The following is a 21949-nucleotide window of genomic DNA, read 5'->3' on the forward strand; positions in this document are numbered from 1 at the left end:
AGGATATTTCTGGTTGCTATCTTGCTGCCGAGGGTGCCCTATGGGCTTGAATAACTGAGCAAAGAGGAAGTGTGCTGCGGATGATGGTGAAAGACTGTGCCTGAGATGAGGACCACACGGGCAGCTGAGCTCTGGGGAGCAAGAGTAACAGCCTGTGAGCCCTGTGTATGAGCTGCAAAACATGGTGGCACTGTGATCCGCACACAGACGCTCTCCTCCACCGGTAATTTACACTGTGACATAGGTAAATTGCTCCAGGGTGGGTCTACTTTGTGACAGAGTGCTGGGCTGGGCCGAGGCGAGAGAGGCGTGCTGGGAGAGACTGCGATAGCCCCTTGGTGCCTTCAGTTGAAGCGGAATCCGCAATGACCTGTTAGCACCTAGTGTGCGGCATCGCATTGGTTAAAGCTGGTGAGAGTTGAGCCTTGTGATAAGCTAAGGTAGGAGAGTCCTGTGAACGGACTCCCTGACACCGAGATGCGCCCTTGGACAGTTATGATTCCTGGGCCAGTGCAGTCTAGCAAATACTAAGGGGTGCTTATATGAGCTTTGTCTACTCCTCTCTATGCGACCACACGCCAGGGGCACAGTACTGGACAGGATGGGGAAGGCGGAAAAGCGACAGTCCTATCTTAAGTTCAAGACGAGGTGCACCCCAGACTTCAGCAACACATACTTCAGCAGCAACACTTACTTTCAGACTCTGAGCAAGAGAAACACCAACAGGGCACCACATCTCTTGAGAATACACTCCTTGCTATGCAGCAAAGTCGTCAGTCCATCAACGACAATATTGATACGCTGAATTTGAGGATGGATCATATGGCTGCAAAACGTGACCAACAATCTACATGAATCACAGAGGCAGAACAGCGTTTATCGACCGTGGAAGATAAATTCCAGCCTGTCGCCACTAAATGCTGAACATGGAGAAGGTTCTACAGGCGAGTCAAGCTAAAAATGAAGATTTGGAGGCACACTCGCAGCGTAATGATCTGTGAATCATTGGAGTCCCTAAGTCCACGAATACTGGCCGCCTAGAGGACTATGTAGAGACATTGCTGAAGGAAATCTTTGGGCCATAGCCATTATCAGCGGTGTTGATAGTAGAACAGGCACATCGGTCGCGCCCACCTGCCCCCCTCTCCCCCAGGCCAATTATCGCCACATTGCTGAATTATCGGGACTGCGACACAATACTTCACCTGTGCACGGAAAAGAAGAATACTCCATATCAAGGATATGATGTTGCCTTTTTCCCAAAACTTCACTGCTGCAGTACAAGTGGTGTGTAGAGAGATCCTCCAGGTGAAAAAAATAATGCAAGCAGCAAATATAGCTTACGCTATGCTGTACTCGGCCCACCTTCAGGGGGAGCATGGCGGGAGTCAGAAGATTTTCACCACACCGAAGCGGCCATGGATTTTGTTAAATCAGTTCAACACCCACACAGGAGCCCAGCACGTTCCACCTCCTCAGCCCCAGATGATTAATGGCTATGGGTAGTGTCCATGACGGACTGTGAGTAAGAGGTATTTTGTGAAACACTTGTCAAGAGGCTGTGCCGGAGTGCCCCTGGCATCACGATGGGTGACTCTGGCTTAATGCCTCACCTTACACAGTTGGGATTCTGTGCTGGGCCCGGTATAGACAGTGTACACTCTTGTGGGTGTCCCTGCTGTGGACACAAGGGTCCTTTGCCCAGAGACTAACTTGTGACATTTTGCCCCCACTGATGGTTAATACATAGTTGGCCCTGAATGATGAGCCATACAGACCGTTAGCCCTAATTAACATAGATACCAAAATTCTGGCCAAAATCATAGCCGCTAGGCTCCTGCTGCTTGTTCCAGTGCTGGTATTGCCAGACTAATTGGGATATATTCCCACTCGATCCACTTCGCACAAGCTGCGCACACGGTTTGCAGGTCTGCATCAATTGGTCCCATCAATCAAAACAGCGGCCGTACTATTAGATGCCGCAAAGCCATTCAACTCTAGTGGGAATATATGTTTAGGGTGCAACATTGCATGGGAATGCCACAATCTTTTTTGAGATGATTACATCTGTTATACACAGATCCAATAGCAAGGGTACAAGTCAATAGTAACGTGTCAAGTTTAATACAGATCTGCAGGGGAACGAGGCAGGGATGTCCATTGTTGCCGATATTATTTGCATTGCACTAGAACCTCTGTCATGTGTGATACGACAGAGGCACACAGAAGCAGCTTTGAGATCTCACCCACACCCTATTGCTATCTCCCTATATGTGGACGACATGGTACTGTTTGTTCATGACCCAGACTCACAACTGGCACCCCTCACACGTGAGTACATTAGATATGAATGGTATTCAGGTTCAACTATAAATTGGGATACATCAATCATATTTCCCCTAACACAGTGCACTAAACCTCATGCCCTTGACTTTTCCCTTGAGTGGTGTGCAGAACCTGTCAGCTATCTAGGGGTATGGATGCACGGGGACCCAGAAATAGTTAGACAAAACTATGGACAGGTGGTTTAAAAACTGGAGCATCAGGTGGCCCGATGGATACGGCTGCCTCGGTCGTTGGCTGACAGAGCCAATCATGAAAATGGTTATCTACCCCAAGTTTTTATATATGTTCATCAATAATCCTATAGTTTAAACAAAAGCATTTTTAACACCCTTAGAACCTGCATGATAACATTGGCCTGGACGGGACAGCAACTTCGAATTATCAGGGGTACGCTCACTAGACCTTACAAGCAGGGAGGGCTGGGCACCACAGATATGTATCTCTACTACCTATATGCACAGGCGCAATAATTAGTACTTCTCCACACTTGCCTCATCCTAGCAATAGAGTGACGATGCACACCCAATACCTCTCAAAGGCATTCTACCACATGAGTGGGTGTATGTCACATGAATGGAAATCAACACTATACACACCACCACAAGTGCCGGGTGTGCGCAGAATGATCAGGCAGTTAAGTCACCTTGCTTTGCACCAGACCTGCCATTACTTTATCACCCAGCCATTCCAGTCACTCAGGAACCCAAGGCACTTTCCATTCTTACAGAGGAGGGGCTGGTGATGATTGGGTGTGTTTACACGGATGGGAAGTTCATATCACTTGATGCCTTATCACTAATACAACGCAGCACCCCTCTGCTGGTGTTCATCTACCACCAGCTTAGGGAAGCTATGAAAGCACAGTGCACACATTTCTCAGATGGGCCACCATTACTGGGGGGCGTTGCAAGCGATGCTCACTTGCAGCGCACTCAAAGGCCTCACAAGCAGGTTGTATAATGTCTCACTAAGGGAAAAGACTATTGGTTTGACTGGATCCCAAATACGCTGTTCAAGATACTCCGATCTCGCTGGAGGACTGGGGTTTTTACTGTGCACTCACCAGTAGACTACTCATTGCAATTTAAGAATTATACACTTTAAATACCTGCAGCAGATGTATTACACTCCTCGTCAGCTATGTAGTATGGTTTGCGTGCAAGTGTCCAGTGTGTTTGATGTGGAACTGTTGAGGCAGACTATACATTTGATCTGGTCATGTGAACTCCTCTGTCGTTTTTGGACACAGGTTACCCAGGCCATATCGGAAATGGCAATGGGGTGGGTAGAATATACTCCACACATTTGTCTGTTCGGTCTTGTCAAATCCTCGCAGCCATCTAGTCACAAGCTGGTGGCGATAACTTTGTTGCTGGCCAGATGGTGGGTGTCAATCCACTGGGGGAAACAAAGCAGCTCCCAAATGTAATCAGTGGTTTCTAGATGTGGCGTACAGTAGAGATCAATTGGACCTATACGCAGAAGAGCTGCAGGCGGCACCAGGACGAAAGAATATATGAGCACTGCCTACAGCATATCTTTTGTCGACAAAAGCTGAAGTCTAACCGGTTTTACCAAGGGGACTCTAACTTCAGACACTGAAGCGATTTCATTCAAAATACTACTGGATGCAATGCAATGTGACATATATGGTGTTTAACTAATGTAATTGCTATGATGACACTGTGATAGCAATGTTGTGCATATTTGAAATGAAAAACCTAATTAAAAAAAAAGGATAACAGTGGTAATAATTAATCAAGCACCGAATAAAGGCCACATTCCTGTAGGGACTCACTGTGAGGACACAAACAGATTGCATAACATGGGAACCGCATCCTAGGGGACCAAAGGGACAACGTTGCAGTTAAAGCAATTAGGCGCCTTGAGACCCTCACGGGTGAGAAGCGTGCTTTAAAATTCCCGGACTGATTGATAGATGTTCTGCCCGGATAAGCTCCTGCAGGCTTAAATAGCATGAAACCCCCAACCTCAGGGATACGGCTGGTGCACCAGGACTGGAAGATGGTATCTCAGTTCCAATACAGATGCATGTGGCAAACAGTACAAGAGAAGGCCAGGCACTAGTGGAAAAGTTAACACACTTTTTTCACACATGGGCTGCCAAGAATGCTTTTAAAAAGGACCCATCATGAAAGAAATAAGGTGGCAAACTGGCCATTATAAATATTATGTTCAAACCTGAACCTCAAATTAATCTCCTCTGGATGGATTTCATTTTGTTCCAAAAACAACCATTGCAACCATCGCATACTTACAAATACAGAGGCTGCACTAAATCTCCTAGACAAACTCAGGAATCTTTCTATAACTCTATGCTGGCATCATTGTGGCACAATGCTAAAACCAATGCAGAAGTCGCTGCTATTATTCACAATTCATGGGCCTCCAAAGGCATCAGACAAATCAGGGACCTATATGAAGACAACGGTCCACTCCCCTTTTCACAGCTGGCAAAGACATATGACCTCCTTAACTTAGACTTCTATAGCTGCCTAAAGATCAAAGTAAAACTGTCCAAGTTCAAATATTTCAATCAATGACCATTCCCGTCCGGTTGGCTACTTGGCATCATTCAGGTCATATTGCATCAAGATATACAAACCCCTATCCAATACGCTCGAACCAAAATCATCAATGCCATCCTCAAAATAGGCCAAGCATTTCGATCCGGATGTGTTTGATCACATTTCCAAAGGAAACTGTGGAAAAATTAGCAAACCTCTTCGCAACAAAATCGCTCCCTCTTTTCTTCAATACAAATTCTTTATAATGAGTTACTGGAATTGGACCCAAGCGAATTACATACACTAAACCTGTGGGAGAAGGATACTTACTGGAATTGCAATCACGAGTCAGGCTCACACCAACATATGTTCTTTAACTGCCCACTCCTTGATCCTTATTGGGCCCCGAAACAGAATCATCTCTCGGCTATGTTGAACATACCCATATCCTTAAATGTAACCATGGTATCATTCGGCCCCAGGGCTTTCAGGACCACTTTGAACCTAAATGCCAACGACATGGCACTGCTTGACCTCCTATTGGCAACTGCAGTGAAAGTTATTCTTTCAGAATGGAAATCATTTAATATATCTTACCACACCTGGTTGGCTTGGGTCTCATTCCTTAGGGGAGCACATAGCTCTCAATCTAGACACCAGATTTACCCCCTAATCTTGAGTTTGACTTGGCATTCCTTGCATAAACTCATAGAACTAGAGATAACAAGCCCACAGCTTTGCCACAGCTAAGCTCCTAACCCCTACTATTGAATTACGCTCAGGTCTGAGATATCCCACTCATGCAACCTTCACTCCCCCTCTTCCTTCCCCATTTCTCTTTTTCTCCCTATCAACGTTCGTAGCAATATACGCATATGATCCACATCACATAGAAACCATAAAAAACTGTAACGCACCATACACTATATCATTGGCTTTAGATCCAACAGGATATGATGCTTCCTGGTCCCCCAGTCTGGGGACAATTAGATGACTGTATTATTTGCTACAGCTACAGAACATATACTGTACCTCTGTCTTCTTACCAAAACTCATTTGTAATACTCATTACCTCAGGGACGGTATCTCCTAGTACACCTTTTTGACCGTTCCATTTTTAGAGTAGATGAGGATCCACCCCCTCCCCCGTACCCCTTCCTCTCCCCCCCCCCCCGGTCCTGATGAAATTCCATTAATCCTACTGGAGTACTTAGGCATGAAACATGTTGACCATTTGATCAATTCCACCATTCACTAATCACCTTGAGCTGCAGCAGGTTTAATTTCCTTCGGCAGCCACGACTCTCTCAGTCGAATGTTTTTAACCATAGAATCAGTATCCAGCAAATACAATTATTTTTGGACACATAACTATTTTTAGACCCACTCTCACTCCCACTCTACTCGTTTCACATATGTTCCCGCCCCCCTCTCCCCCCCATCTTCTAGGGCATCACAGCAATAAACAGAGAAGACCTCCGGCTAAGAGCTCCCCTGCGGGGCCCGTTGGGCATTGCAGCAACGGCCCAACGAGGAGCTGCCCTATGATGAAGCATGACACGTCTTGGGTGTGTGAGAGCCCTTGCTCCTTATAGGAGCTATCCCATTCCTGCCTTTCTTCCCTTACCTGGAGCCTTACGGCATGCCCATCAGTCTCCATCCTTCCCCCTACACCCTCCCCCCCCTCACTGGTCTCCCAGCTCACTCTTCCCAGGAACTGCATAGCACTTGTTTCACGTTCATGCTTAGAAGCATGTTTGCTGGAGCTACCAAGGCCCCCATCCCTCCTATTGTGAATATAATGGCTTGAATTCAGAAATAGCAAACCTTTTCGTCTTGCAAATAGTTTACAGCACCAATGGTGGTCTATGTGAATTGGTGCACATCTGGAAAATCAACAGACTTTATTTTAGAAGTCATCTTAGTTTATTCGGCCATTAGACTCATAAGCAAACAAAAACACTGACAGTTAATAGTACACTGGACAGATACAACGCACTTAGTGATAAATGTAACATTCTTTCGGAATTTTACCATAGGTCCAATAGGTTTTCCTAGTGAAAGGCTTTTTAGGGCAACCCTGGCCTGTGCGAATTACTTTTCTACTATATATGGAATGTCCTTCTGTCTTATACCAAATAACATTTCCACATCATCAAGTTTGTTTTAGTTTTCACATGGACATACTAGTCTGGAGCCCTTCAGTGTATTTGCCTAACTGAATTAACCATACCGACTTGGTCAACATGAATACAGTCATATAAGGTAGAATGTAACTCCACCCACCATCCCCCACCCCCGCTTCCCTGAGGAGGAAGCATCAAGCATCGGCCTTAGGACACGCAAAGCGGCCATTGCAGAGGCATGGTTATCAAAACCTGTACAAATAATCTAGACTATACAACTAGCAGTAGACATCTTTGAACGTCTATCCACGTTTAACCGCATCGCTGCGGCGGCTTTTCCCGCTGTGCGCGGTAATTTTAAAAATACCGCGTTATATGACGAGCTCAGCTCGTCATGAGCGCACGGCAGGTTACGCTCATGACGAGCTGAGCTCGTCATCAGCCTGGAAGGGGTTAAAGTCTTGACTACTAAAACTTTAGACAGCCACTCTCCTAAAGTCAGTAACAAACAGCCTCAGACATGCAGGGCTCCTTTGTTTACCCAGCATACGCAGGGCTCCATTGTTTATCCTTTAGTTGTAAAGGCTAATCAGAAAAAGTGAAAAGTGTAATGGCAGTAGAGAGCCATAAGGCACATCTTCATTACTTTTACCACTACTAACACAATACAGACCGCTGCCAAGTGCTGCAATTGTTGTTAAAGGCTCTCTAACAGAGCCATAGGCCCAAGGAATAGGCATATCATGACAGAGAACCTTTGACAACTAGTATAGCCTAAGGCACAAGGGTTACAGATAATACATTTAGAACCATCTACTACTCATTGAGGGTAGACAAACATTGGAATATTGGAGTTCCTCTATTAAAGACTAGCAGAAAAGGACCAATCTTCTGCATGTCTTTAATGGAGCTTCCATCATTCCAATGGTTTAACACTTTTAATTTCAAATTAAAAGAAAGCAGATCATTGGAAGTATTTTGGGCGCAGAGAAGCCAAAAACGTATTTAGTATTTTTTCAGACTTTAGATCTCTAGCTAATATGCAAACAACGGTAGTTCATGCTTGAGAGTTCAGCAATGCATTCCCTTCTTGTTTCTTTAGAAGGACGTCCAATTTAAAAGAACTTCTGAACCCTCAATGACATTGAATATCAAATTGGGACGCTTTTCCTCTAGGTAATTTAAATAACAGACAAGAGTTTTGACTCCTTTAAGTTAATTTCTATGGAAGATTTCCTTTCATTAGTCAAAAATATTATGTGCTCAATATCTGCCTTCGGTGCATGCCTCATTATCTGCTTAAGTGACTTATTCTTCAACCCCAGTAGATTAGCATATGCAGAATGGTATCCATGTAGAATTTGCAGAGAGCTCAAAACCGGCATGATTTAAGATAGCACCTTTTTAAACTTTAAAGAAGAAACAGTAATGCACTAGGAATATACTATCTTAATTTGCTCCATATACCATATACAGTTAAATTGTTGTAGGCCCATAATTAGTAACATATTCAACAATTTTCAGAGTGGTTTCAGACCCAAGAGAGGCACAGAATCAGTCACAAAGTCTATGCTAGATACTATATCAAAATCAAAAAGAGCCCTTATCTTAGTATGAACAAACTCTACATGGTGAAGAAAACACTGGGATTTCTTAGATAAGCCTGACCCACCAGGGTTACACCTTACCCTGGTGGCGTGCATCATCATCGGGTCCATCCCGTTCGACTGCAAAACGTGGCATACTTCAACATATGTGTTACGTGGGAGCACATTTTTTAGCTTTTAATGATGTGAATCGACGACGCAATATAAGAGTGGGGGGTGTATTGTATAACTAGGCAGCGTGTAGCTGTGGGAGTAACCCAATAAAATACCACAAATAGTGCTTTTTATGGAAAAGCCTTGTTTTTGTCCACACTAAGCACACAGCACTTCCTCCAGAAAGTGCCAGAGATTAACGGTCTAACTTTCTCATCTAAGGAAGTGGAGAGCATTCTGGTGACATCATTGCCTTTTGAAGGGACTAGTAACCCGGACATGGGTATAGACAACAAATACTGGGATGAACTGAATACACTAAGAAGAACTCAGATCAAAACCATGATTTGTGGTTTAATAATGGCAAAGTATGCGAGGGAGAATGCAGCCCCCCAAAGGCTCATAGTGGTAAACGAGCCATTTGTATTCCAACATGACATAGCTTTTAAAAAAGTCATTAATTTCTTGGCCCTGCACAAAAGACTGGCTTATATTGATTATAAAAACAGCGGCCTGCCTATCGCAAGAACTCAAAAAAGAAATACACACAATTGAAGAATGCTTAAAATCATATCAGTCCATGACTGGCCTTAAAAAAAGACTAGACATGTTTAATAAGACTATGAATGAATTTGAGGTGACATTGAAGCAAATCGAATTCCAAAAACTAAGGAAAGACACCAATAAATTGACACATGAGCGGGTCTACCTGTATATAAGGTATGACTGTCATGTCAAGAAGAAATCTGGGCTATAACACGGACAGTGACACAAGTGATACCAGGTCCAACAGCTCAGACTACAGCACAAGTGCGAACGGAGATTACAGAGGAAGGAATAAATATAGGAGGAGCACTGGGCGAGGCTATGGACAAAGAGGGAGATGGGGGTCATACAACAGCCCGCCGCTGTACCCCATGGCAAATTATTTTGGTCCACCCACCCCCAGATGCACCCACCCCTTTCGAACTGAAGGCTTTTTTTGAGTGGGAAAACCCCCAAGTAATGATACACCGGGTGGCACAGGATTAAGAGTGAAATCAACTTTCACCTCTGCCACCACTGCAGTACCAGTTGACATACTTGCCTTTGAAATGCTGTTCTGAATGTAATTGGGGATATTGAACCCAATACTGTCAGAGTATTTCACAATACCACCAAGAAAGAAAACGCAGTCATAAGGGAACTGGCCAATGATAAGAACCTAGTGATTAAACCAACAGACAAGGGCGGAGCCATTGTTACCCAGTCGACAGTGGCTTACCGCAACTCCTGAGTGAGAACATGTACTATGAACCACTAGTGACAGATCCAACTGATTTCCTCAGAATATAGATTGGAAACATGACAGAACAGGCCCTAGCACATGACTGGATGACACAGTAGGAGGGATAGTTTTTAACCAGTAAAACTCCCACCACTCCTTTCTACACAATACCAAAGAAGCACAAAAATCTTGAAAACCCTCCAGGACGACCCACAGTTTCTAGGATAGGTGCAATTTTGGAACCTTTATCAAGGTTTGTGGATGCCTTCCTAAGCCAAATAGTTCAAAATACCAATACGTATCTGAAGTACACAAAAGATGTCCTCAGCATTCTGAGGGATATACAATTTGACCCCAATAAGCATATACTCATGGGTCTGGACACTGAGAGTCTAGACACCAGCATGAGTCACACGGAGACTCTGGATATAATTGAAGAGGTCCCATTTGAGATAGACTTGGACTACCATGCTCCCAGGAATATAGTGATGGAGTGCTGCAAAAGGGCTCATACCCACAACTTTTTTTAATTCAAAGGAAATAGTATCTACAAAAACATAGGACCAGAATGGGAAGCACCTTTGCGCCAAGCATACTTGGTCTACATGTTCATCATCTCGAGGTACTCAAAATCCTATGTCCTCACAAACCTTTTCTAGAACACAAAAAGCTGTGCAAAGGTACATTGACGGTGTCCTGATCATATGGGAGGGCAACACAACCACTGCAAAAAAATGTCTTGAGTTGTTTGAACTTACAGAACGAGTTTTTAAAGTTTACACACATCATGAATAGGCACCCTTAGCTTCCCCAAAACCTAAGTTTTCCCACAGACGGGGGCAGAGCCAACACGACATGGTAATACATATACGCCACCGAAAAACACCCATGGATAGAACACAAACACATGGTGTCCTGTCACCCGTCAAGAGCCACTACCCATGCAGACGCTACAGTTTGCCCCTTGACAAAACCGACAAAACAGTTTCCTTCAATGATAACATAATGTGGGAACTAAGACAATTCACAAACTGCAACACATAATGGGTAGTATACCTGATAACTTGCCCCTGTAATCTACACTACGCAGGAATGATGACAATGCAAAAAAAGACCAGGATATGCGAACATACAAGCAACCTGAGATGTGGCAGTGCAAACACAAAAATATCGACTCACAAAATTGAGAAAAGGTACACTGCACAGAACTACTGATGGGTGATCCAGGAGCATATGAGTGACACAGTGAATTGTGAATCTAAACTCTTCGAAAAAGAACAGCGTTGGGTGTTTAGACTCAAGACACATACAGCGGGCTTTAACGACAACACACCATGGGGGCATTTTACACCATGACCCAGGATGTTAGTACGACCGAACCAGTCCATACAACTGAACCAGTCTTTTTGGATAGATTTTGTGAATGCAATGTACCTCCCATCCCCAATCCAGCATGACTCTAATCCCTCCCATCCAGTAGTGCACAGTAATATCATGAGTAGACTGACATATCAAAGTGTCTTATCATATATAAATACAAATAAAGCCAGAACTGTAATGTTAAACTGAAATGTCCGAGTACCAGATCAGATAAAATACAATACAATGATAACCAGAGCAGCAATAGACTGAAATAATAATACTGTTGAAAAAACACAGGTTTAAGACCGTGGGCAATAAAAAACATTATGTACACATAATGGTACCAACTTTTTTTTACCCCCAGGTACTATTAACCAGATTGTTGGAAGTATTTTAGAACAAACCAAACTTCTCCTAAGCCCCCACAGTTGGAGGCATCATTTGCATGCAGTGCCTGATCTGGAGGGGAGACGACCTTTACTACGCGGGTGTTTCACCGCAGTAGGTTTACAACGCAGGCTTTACAACTAAAGTTGTTTCAACGACTTGCGCTGGATGGCGCTGTAAGCTACGGAATAGTACGATTTACAATTCCAACACCTTCCCTACTGTACGTAGACTGGTGTTGGAATAGTAAATCGTACTATCCCTAAGTCCAGCGCCCTCCAGCGTAAGTCGTTGAAACGACTTGCGTTGTAACATTCCACAATCAACCTGATCGCGTAGTATCATCATGCATTCATCTGGAGCAGAACAGAGACAGGATATCCAAGCAGCTCATGGAACGTGGAAGAAATTCTAATGACGGGTGCCATCTTGGGTTTGCAGTGTAGTCTTTTTCAACATAAGTGCACTACCGCGGCCTGCCTCCTATCTGGTGCATTACTGATACAACATCCCACTGTCAGAGAAGACGGTAAGATGCAGGCCCCAGGCTGCAAGATTCTAGGTCCTTGCACAGGGGTGCAACTTTCATAAAGTAAGTATGGCACAGCCATCCAGCATCATGGACGTTTACTGCATAAAACAAGTCTGATACCCGACATATCTGGGTTTTATCCCGCTTTTATTTTTATAGTGTGTTACTACAGGTTCACCTCTCAACTGGAGGACCCATGATGCGAGAATACTGCATTATATATGCATGTGGTGTTTTTAATTTTAGTGTTTTTCTCTGTGTGTGTATTGTCATTCACAAGGCTCACATGGCTTCACTAGAAAAGCCCACCTCATTACAAAAAATGTTTTCACTTTATTCACGGTGAGGTGATCACATTGAAGCTTAATATGACACAGTCATTATGGCACATACACATTACTGTTTTAAAACCTAGTAATTTATCCAGAGTCCATTGTTATTTGGCCAGAGCCAGAGTTAGCCGGACTAACTAGACTATTGTGTTTTTGCAGAACCATAAGCAGTAACACCAAGTATGTGCTGCATTAATGAATCTGTGCTGGCATGCAGAGTGAGTGCAGCTATTTTAAAACAGGAGTGGTATCAGGGAGTTAGTTTCCTTGGTACTGAAGAAAAGCCTTGGGATACCTCTTGAAACGTGTTGACATTTTAGAAAGGTAGGCACATTACAACATTTTCTTTGCTATTGCACCTGTTTTTAATCATACCAACTAGAGGCCTGAATAAATAGTAAATTGCCTCCTAAGCAGATATTTTTATTATCCCACTCTCTACGCAACACAAACCACCCCACTCCCATATTTTGTCATTGATTCGCATCATTACAAGCTAAAAAGTGCTACCACATAACGCATGTAGGTCGACGCAAGCCCTATTTCACAGCAGAACAGGATGAACTATATGATGAAGCATGTTACCAAGGGGTAACCTAGGTGGGTGAGGGTTATCTAAGAAAACCCAGTGTTTTCTTCACCGTGGAGAGTCAGTTCATACTAAGAGTAGGGTTATTTTTTATTTTGGCACATTTGATAGGAGAATGAGTCCCTCAGACCCAGGTCTCCTCTTTCTCCCCCTTTGTTTGATAAGTATGCTATTATATAAGGTAATTGTGATTTGAATTAGCATAACAGTACCGCCTTAGTGGACCTAGTACTCTTTGTGGATCACTCAATCCTTGTTAATGGACATGGTGAAATTGCGCTTCAAGAGCAAGACTAAAATGAGGCCAAGTGTTTCCAGCCTTTGACTCCTCAACTGACGAGTTGTCTCTGCTCAGATTCACCCAGTGGTGTAACACAAAATGATGCCCTCCCCTCGCAAAATGTGATGAGGGGCCCAGTTATCTCCCTAATCGCACAGATATTAATTGGTATTGGGCTCAATGGGGTCTCACTGAAGGGTTGGGACCCCTCTATGCAGCAGGTGGCCAGCTCGGGAAAGCAGACTGACATAAGCGAGCGGTTACCTATTTCTTAAGACATGCCCGTTGCATGCATTCTGCATGGAAGCAATCACATGGCTTGGGGAGGTGGGACTCTCCAAAAGAAGGAACATTGGGTTTCCCCTGCATTGCGGGGGCTGTGAGGGCCTCCTTTACGCTGGCCACTCGATCTCAGTCTCTACCTGACTCCTACTCTAACAGCGAAGAATATTAAGATCCTTTTCAATCAGAACCTTACTGTTTATCCCAGAACTTACAGCTGTCATTAAAACTGCTTCATCCAATTATGATGTCTTATTGACTTATCTTCCAAAAGGCTGTTACAACTTCTGAAGTATCACTGATTTAGGATAATATTGGAGTAAGATGCTGCTACACATCTTTTTTGTGGTGAATATTCTTCTACTCCTTGAACCCTTCATTAGTTCCCTATGCCACAGAGTACAACATGAAACATTTTCCTAATGCATCAAGCCTTTTAATTAATAGGGCCTGATTAGCCCACAGAGGCAAATGTGCCACTACAACGCTGCCAGGGATGTGCTCCTCTTCGTTATCACTTCTGAAAATCCTGAAGCCAAGTAGAGCTTGTGCTGGTAGCTTCAATGAGCCCTAAACTATGGAAAGTTCGGTGCCATTCCACTTTAGGAACACCTCTAATAAGATCATATTCAAGAACACTTACTAGATATTCAAGCACAATGTAGGAAGGTAGGATCCTTCTAGCATGGTCACCTCAACTTTTTGCCTAGTGTCAGTGTGTTTTTCACTCGTCTGACTGGAATCCTGCTAATCAGGACCCTGTCACCATGCGTTCTCCCTAAAGTTGACTATGGTAAGTACTGTTGTACCTCCGCAATTGGCTTCTGGTGAATCCTTGTAAGTCCCTAGTATATGGTAGTGAGGTACCCTGGGCATAGGTACACCAGGGGTCTCTCATGGGCTGTAGCATGTATTGTGCCACCCATGAGAGACTACTCAAACTGTGACTCCAGGCCTATCATTGCAGCCTACGTAAGTGGGACCTAGCACCCCTCATGAAAGATATACGTTTTCTTATATCGGAGGCCATTACACTTAAAACCTATAAGCCACCCCTATGGCAGGTCTTTCAGTCCTGAACGCAGGGTGCTTGGTTAGAAGTGTGAGGGTGTACCTGCATGAGCAGGACATCCTTACAAACCCTGGAGTCGATTTTCCAGGCTTTCTAAGTGTGGTCAGCCATTTTTATGCAAATAGTGGACATCCGTCATTACAAGATGTCTAACTATATAGTGGCTGCACCAAACCCGGTCATGTTTGGTATTAAACATGGTGCAAGAGGTGTGGCCCCGCGGCCAGGGCGACTGACGCTGGAATCTGGGGACCACGGTTCGATCCCCGGCTCTGGCGGCAGGTCAGCCCAGCACCATGTGACTCTGGGCAATAGCTCGCTTAATCTTCCCGACGGCCCCCAGCGCCTAGAGACCCTTACGGGTGATTGTGCGCTTTACAAATGTGGACTTTACTTTACTTTTACCCAAACACCCCACTGATTCCAGGGTTAGAAGTATAATCCCATGTACTGGGGGGCTCCCTTTGGTTATCCGCCCTGTACACCCGGTTACAGCCTTTCAGGGTCTGACAGCAAGCTAGTGCTGCTGTGGACCACAGACAAGATTCTACTCTCCTGCTGCTGAACCAAGCACTCTTCACCCGTCTGGACACTTGGACTTGCCTGGAACAGAGACTGCATCAAGGAAGACTCCTGCTGCTCCTGGTCTCGTTGTTCTGCAAGTCTTCTTCGTCGTCTGTGTCTGTGCTTCTTCCAGGATCTTCAACAGACCTTTGGGCATCAAGGACACCCGGAGTAATCTCGCTTGCATTTACGGAGTCACTCCCTTGCATCTGCAGGCACCGGAACGAAGCTGACCGGTCTGTTGCTCCTGACATCCCATGGACTTCAAAAAGGCTCAGCAACACAGGTGGTGGTTCTGACACTCCTTCAAGGCTTGACCTGTCCTCTCTGCAATTGTGAGGCCAGTATCCCTCATCAGAGACCGAATCCTCTCAAGGGTTTTCTGCTTCAGTGGGCTCCCCTGCTTGTTTGGGGCCTGCTCGGACACTCCTGCTTGTGGTGAGTCCCCTGGACCTTGCTGGTCCCAACGTTGCTCGTTCTTCGCTTTCCAAGCCTGTCACAGCTGCCAAGGCTTGTTGGTGCTCCCACCGGACTCCGACCCCCTGGTTCTCAACTTCTGACATGGGACAGCTGTTGCACAGCTCCTGGTCTTCCTCAGTATCGCCTGGCCCTCACAGCTGCAGCGTCAAGGCACCATCAACTTACTAGAACCATCCGTCATCGGTGGGCATTGCTCTTTCATGCCTCCTGGTCACCTCCGAGCAGCATAAACAGCATCCCCTCTGCATACAGGTTCTTCACTTCAAGAATGCACCATTGGATTCCACCAGACTCTTGCACAGTCTTCTCCCGTGGCATCTTTCCTAAAGTCCTCAATTGGTGTCTACGGGGTTTCCGTTGTCAATTAGGTATCCTGGTTCCTGGGGTATCCGATGGTGGGGTGATTCTTTAACCTTCTGTCTTTCACAGGGTGTCTTCAAGGTCCACTGGGAAGTGGACTTTTTATTCTATACTGCTACCACAACTTCGCTGTTGACTTCTATTGGAAACGCACCTGTGTTTCCACTCTGCACACAGCCTCCATGGGGTTCCTGGGTACTTACCTTGGGTGGTTCCTTGTTTCCCCAGCTCCTTCGAGTCTCCTGCTCCAAGTAAAAGTAAAGTCCACATTTGTAAAGCGCACAATCGCCCGTAAGGGTCTCTAGGCGCTGGGGGCCGTAGGGAAGATTAAGCGAGCTATTGCCCAGAGTCACATGTAGCTGGGCTAACCTGCCGCCGGAGCCGGGGATCGAACCGTGGTCCCTAGATTCCAGCGTCAGTCGCCCTGGCCGCGGCGCCACACCTCTCCCTAAGTACCGACTTCGGTCGCAGTTATTATTCCACTTTCTTAATATACGGTTTGGTCTCCCCCTGAAGACCACTGTATTACACGTTTACTTACCTATTGCAATTGAAGGAATATTGTGTATTTGTGTTGATATCTCCAGCTAGGAGATATACCAATGTTTTTGTGAGAGTTGTGTAATAAACAGAGCTATTTTTATATATATATACACACTGTGTGTTTTGTTTTTCATTTAACCTACACTACACGATTAGATCTGGTAAAACAAGCTGCTTTACACTCCTCTAAGATAAGCCTGAAGGCTGCTCTACACAGTTACAACTTAGAGAGCTTTCTATGGTTTTCTAAAACCACTAAAACTACCATAAGGGTTGCCTGGATTAGTGCAAGGTCCTTCACTTAGTTAAGTGTGCACCATATACTACACCATTACCCTCCCCCATGTAAATAGAGGCACATATGCATATATGCATAGCAGACATGGGCAGTAGGGCTGCCCTAAGAAAGCCGCTGGGAATGTGACGGGCAGGTAGGTACTGTTCTTTAACCCCACACACATCAACAATTTACTTATTCTCAGAAAAAAATATCATTGGGGACACAAGGGAAGGCCCAGAATTTCAATAATTTAAAGACTGCCAAAAGACATTTTACTATTGTGGGCACAAAGTAAGGGCCAGAATCTCAATTTTCAATCTCTTGACCTGTCTAAACCTTTCTGCTAACCTTCCTCTAGTTAATCTCGCTAACGTGGGGGCATCATGAACTATGCATCAGCTAGGAATGCCTAAACATGTTAAAGGTCTTTTTTAGGTATGGCATAGCCAACAATTTATGTTTTGAACACGTACATAGAATAGGATTTTGATCGACCTCTATTAGCCACTGGTGGTTTTGTGCCATCCATCTTCAGCTTCTGCTTTAAAACACAGTTATTTACATCATATATCAGCACAAGGGAGCATTTCTCTCTCACCGTCATGCCATTCATTATTAACAATTACTCTATGTGTGATTTAAATAAGTATGTAATTGCATTGTAATGTTTTTCGGGTCTTATTTTTCAAGTAAATAATTTTTGGTGTTCAAAAGAACACAATAACGCAAAATGAAACATACAAAAATACATCCCTTTATGGAACAAAATAAGGCTTATAGTGCATTATTCAGAATATATATGAAGTTTCATTCTTACATAGCTTGTGTTGCTTGGTGGTGCTTCAGTGCCTGTGAACCTTTTGTTATTCTCTGTACATATTAATGAGGACATTCTTGAGTCTCTCTTTTCTCTTCATGCCTCGCTCATAGGTTTCCTCCTGCGGTGCGCAAGCACTGCAGAAGCAAGAAGAGTTGGCAATGCTAGCCTTTTTGTAACTCTTGAAACGGTGCCATCTGATAAGAGCTGCAAGAAAAGCGGTGTGTTTGGGGCTTCTTTTCAGAAAAAGGCTGTTTATTTTGGGCTTCTTTTGATAGAACTTAGGCTTATTTTGGGCATGTATTTATGAAGGGCTGCGATTGTTTCCGCCTTCTTTTGGCATTGTGTGGGTCTGTTTTTTTTCTGGTAGGGATGGAACGTGCTTTCCTTTTGCACCTAGATCTGAAACCACACTCCCCTGACATTGCAACATGGGTGATCATGCACCTAAAGTTGTGTGCGTAACTAAATGGAGTTGTTGCTTATAAAAGGTTTTCCACATTTCTGCAAGTCCTTCACCAATAGTGATTTTGTGCCTAATATATAGACTTTTAGGTATTGTTATGTGCTATTTTTAAAGCACACCGTACACCAACGCTTCAAGGAGCTTTAAACAATAACACTTCATTGTGACTAGGCTGACAGGTACTAATGAGCTAAGACGAACTGAATACAGAATTAAATAAACAAGTGTTGAGTTGTTTTTTTAATTGGATACGTGAAGATTGTGAACGCAGAATTAAAGCTATCTAGTTCCATTTTCTGACAGAAGCAACTGAAAAGCCTCTCTGCCCTAAAGTGGCAGTCTTAACTTTTGGCACAGCAAATAGGTGCTTGTTATGTAAAAGTAAATCTCGGTAAGCAAAATAGATATATAGAAATTGCTCAGCTAAAAAGGAGCCCGTGCTGTAGAACCAGGTGCCAAGTTAATAAGGACTTAAAGTAAATTATATATTCCACGGGAAGCCAGTGCAAAGAATAAAGAATAGAAGTGCACTTCGATTAAGTTGAAATCTTTTAAGCACTTTCTTTGGTGAGCTCAAGTGAAGGAAGTTTGCATAATTCAGAAGTAACTGGATTAAAGTTTACCACTTGAAATATAAAATATTAATGAAATGCTTGAGTTGCCAGAAGCAGGAGCTAGTAATCTTAGCCACGTGGAGATCTAGGGAAAGGTTTGTGTCTAGAATTCTAACAATGTTTTTGACACTATTCACAGGAGAGTGGTGGACTCAGTAAGGTCAGAGCTCAGGGTCGCAGGTATCCGTGCAATTTCTGGAGACAAGAGGTTCCGTCTTGGTGGGATTTAATTACAAAAAACTGTGGGCAACAAAGATGTGACGACATTGAGAATTTTGTGGCTGAAGGTATTAGGATTCATAAAGTTTTCATTGGTAGAAAACATCTTGAAAAGAATTTGAATATCATCTGCGTAAATATAAAATGTAGCAGCCAGATTTCACAATGCATGGGCAAGTAGAGGTATATACATATTAAATTGTAAACAGATAATACTTCTCAGTAGACCTGGAATGCTGCGGAGCGGCAAAAGTGAAACAGCATTGATTGCAAGCCATCTAATAAACTAATTTGATTAACTGCATCTTCATTAAGGTCGAATGTTGGGGCTCAATCAAGTAAAAGAAAATGTTCAATGGTATCAAACGCTGTAGATGGATTTAATAAGATCAACACACAGACTAAACCACTGGCAGTCGAGCAGTATATAGCTATAAACACAGATGTTACAATTATCTCTGTACTTAGACCTCGTTTAAAACCCGCTTGAAATGAATTAAAAACCTTATTAGGTTTGAAGACTTTCTATAGGTTTTGCCTAGTATAGAGTAGGATAATGGGACGATAGAAGAATCGTAAGCAGCTAAAGAAAGTTTTTTCAACAATGGTCTAATAATTGTGAGTTCCCCAGCATTTGCTATCTTTCTCTTGGTGAAAGTACGCTTAAACAAGCAACAAGGTCAGCAGTTAAAAAAATAAAATAAAAAAAGCTGAGTAAATATCAGCATGCGATCCAGATGCTTTGGTAAAAACAGGTTACCGACTTCATTATCAGTAGCTGGTGTGAAAGAAAAGGATTCTAGAAGTAGCAGCAGAATACGATCTATACACTCAAGGGCATTAACAGAATCAAGATAAAGCTTGAATATCAGATCTAATTTTAGCAATGTCGTCTGTAAAGTGAGATGCAAGTCAGTTGTGCAAGGTCTGAGAAGCATCGATTGATTGCATAGTTAGTGGCACAGCTAAGTCCTTGATAACTGCAAATAGTTCCTTAGCTAAGTTGGACGCATTTGTTATTCATGAAGCGTGGTACTTGCATGTGGTTACCCAGATTTTTTTGCTTGCATCTGGATAACGCCTGCAATTTTGACAAGTTAACAGCTGATTCATATTTGGATCTCCAGCATCTTTCTGCTCAATGAGCATCTAATTTTAATGCAGTCAGAATGGAATTGAATCAGGGGATCAATGTTTGTTTGGCGCTATTGGAACGCTAGTTTTTGCAAGCAAAATAAAATCTAAAAAACGTAAAATTGTATTTTTCAATATTTAAAAAGATCATTGCTATCCATGGCTGAATTCAGATATGACTTCAGTGAGGCTGAAGAGGCAAACAATGATGACATATAAATAGGAAGAGCTTATTCAATTATATATAGGTAATTTTACTTTTATCAAATTTAGCCTTAGAATCACAGTTGGTGTTAATAATAGGGACTGCCAGATGATTTCACGAGGGTAAATGTATATATTATTTAATGGATCATGTCATGTTTGAGGACATGTAACATCGAAAAGATAATTTAAGGTGTAGGATGGATTATGGATAAAGCAGAGACATATTACAAAAGGATGAGGTATCTAGTAAGTCACTCGCCAGACCTTGGAAATTACGAAAACATTGCAATACTAAAACATGCTTATCGTTGAGATTAAAATTGCAAATATTGTTAAATACATTTTCTGTGTTTTCCAAGTTAGTTTGAAGTGGCCGAAAGACCAAAATAATATTACAAACAAAGGAGTCATTTCTGACTACACAACAAAGATTCTCTCACAAAAGTGCACTATAAACATAAAAAGGTTTTTTTTTTTTTTTTTTTACAGAGGATTATGAACTCGCCCCACCCCCTTTACTGGAACTATCTTTTCTAACCAAATAATTAGGAGGGACAAGTTAATCTATAATATAGTCTACAGTATTGTGTAGTCAATTTTCTGTTAGACAGATCATCACTAACACTTGACATAATTCCGTTATCCCAGTTCTGTGTTCAGCGCCGATCTAACGTTACAAAGAAGAACGTGGCTGGTGGTGTCCCAACAGACAGGGTTGCCGTTGGCTAACCCACCCAGCAGACGCACAGCATCTGCAATTAAATATCTACACTAGTCTGCTGCAGCTCAGGAATCTAACAGCTTCCTGCAGACAAGGCCAACAACAATAAAATTGGTAAGAAGTAGGCAAGAAGTTACAAACAAATGAGACCAATACAGTGTTAAAATCTAAAAAGCAACCTAGGTAGACTAAAAATTGGCTAAAGTGACAAGTGCAAAGAGTACAACAATAGGGCAATTCACCAATATAGTGAGCTGCCTAGCTACTGAAGGATAAGATAAAAGTGAAGAGGAGCAGCGCCTGCCCTTAAATATCTAGAATCAGCGCCACAAATTAAGATAGAGCGCAACCTGTCTGTGCGTAACAGAGCAGGAGCAAGGCAGCGGTCATTAACTGGGTAGTTTTAAACAGAGGGACCTCTAGTTATGTTATATGTTATGTTATTACTATTTATAACGCGCACAGATACTCATGAGTGTACCGGCGTGGAGCCACAGGTGAGATACAAAGGAGGGGACCAAAAGGAAGTAGGACAAGAAAGCCAAATTAGACAAACAAGTGGGTCTTCAGTTTCCGTTTAAACAGTGCTGTATCCTGAATGGAGAGTAGTTCAAGGGGAAGTGCGTTCCAGGTCGAGCTGGCCTTCACAGTAAAAGAGATACCTCCAAGCCGCTGAAGCTT

The 21949-nt window shown here is 43.3% G+C and overlaps 1 protein-coding gene across 4 annotated transcripts in view; it reads right to left on the minus strand.

The window, feature by feature from the left end:
* Positions 1-21949, minus strand: part of TBC1D16 (TBC1 domain family member 16) — a 785234-nt gene that overhangs the window by 680618 nt on the left and 82667 nt on the right. The gene's annotated exons all lie outside the window — the stretch shown is intronic.

This window comes from Lissotriton helveticus, chromosome 7 (genome assembly GCF_964261635.1).
Source record: "Lissotriton helveticus chromosome 7, aLisHel1.1, whole genome shotgun sequence".
Classification (NCBI taxonomy): Eukaryota; Metazoa; Chordata; class Amphibia; order Caudata; family Salamandridae; genus Lissotriton; species Lissotriton helveticus.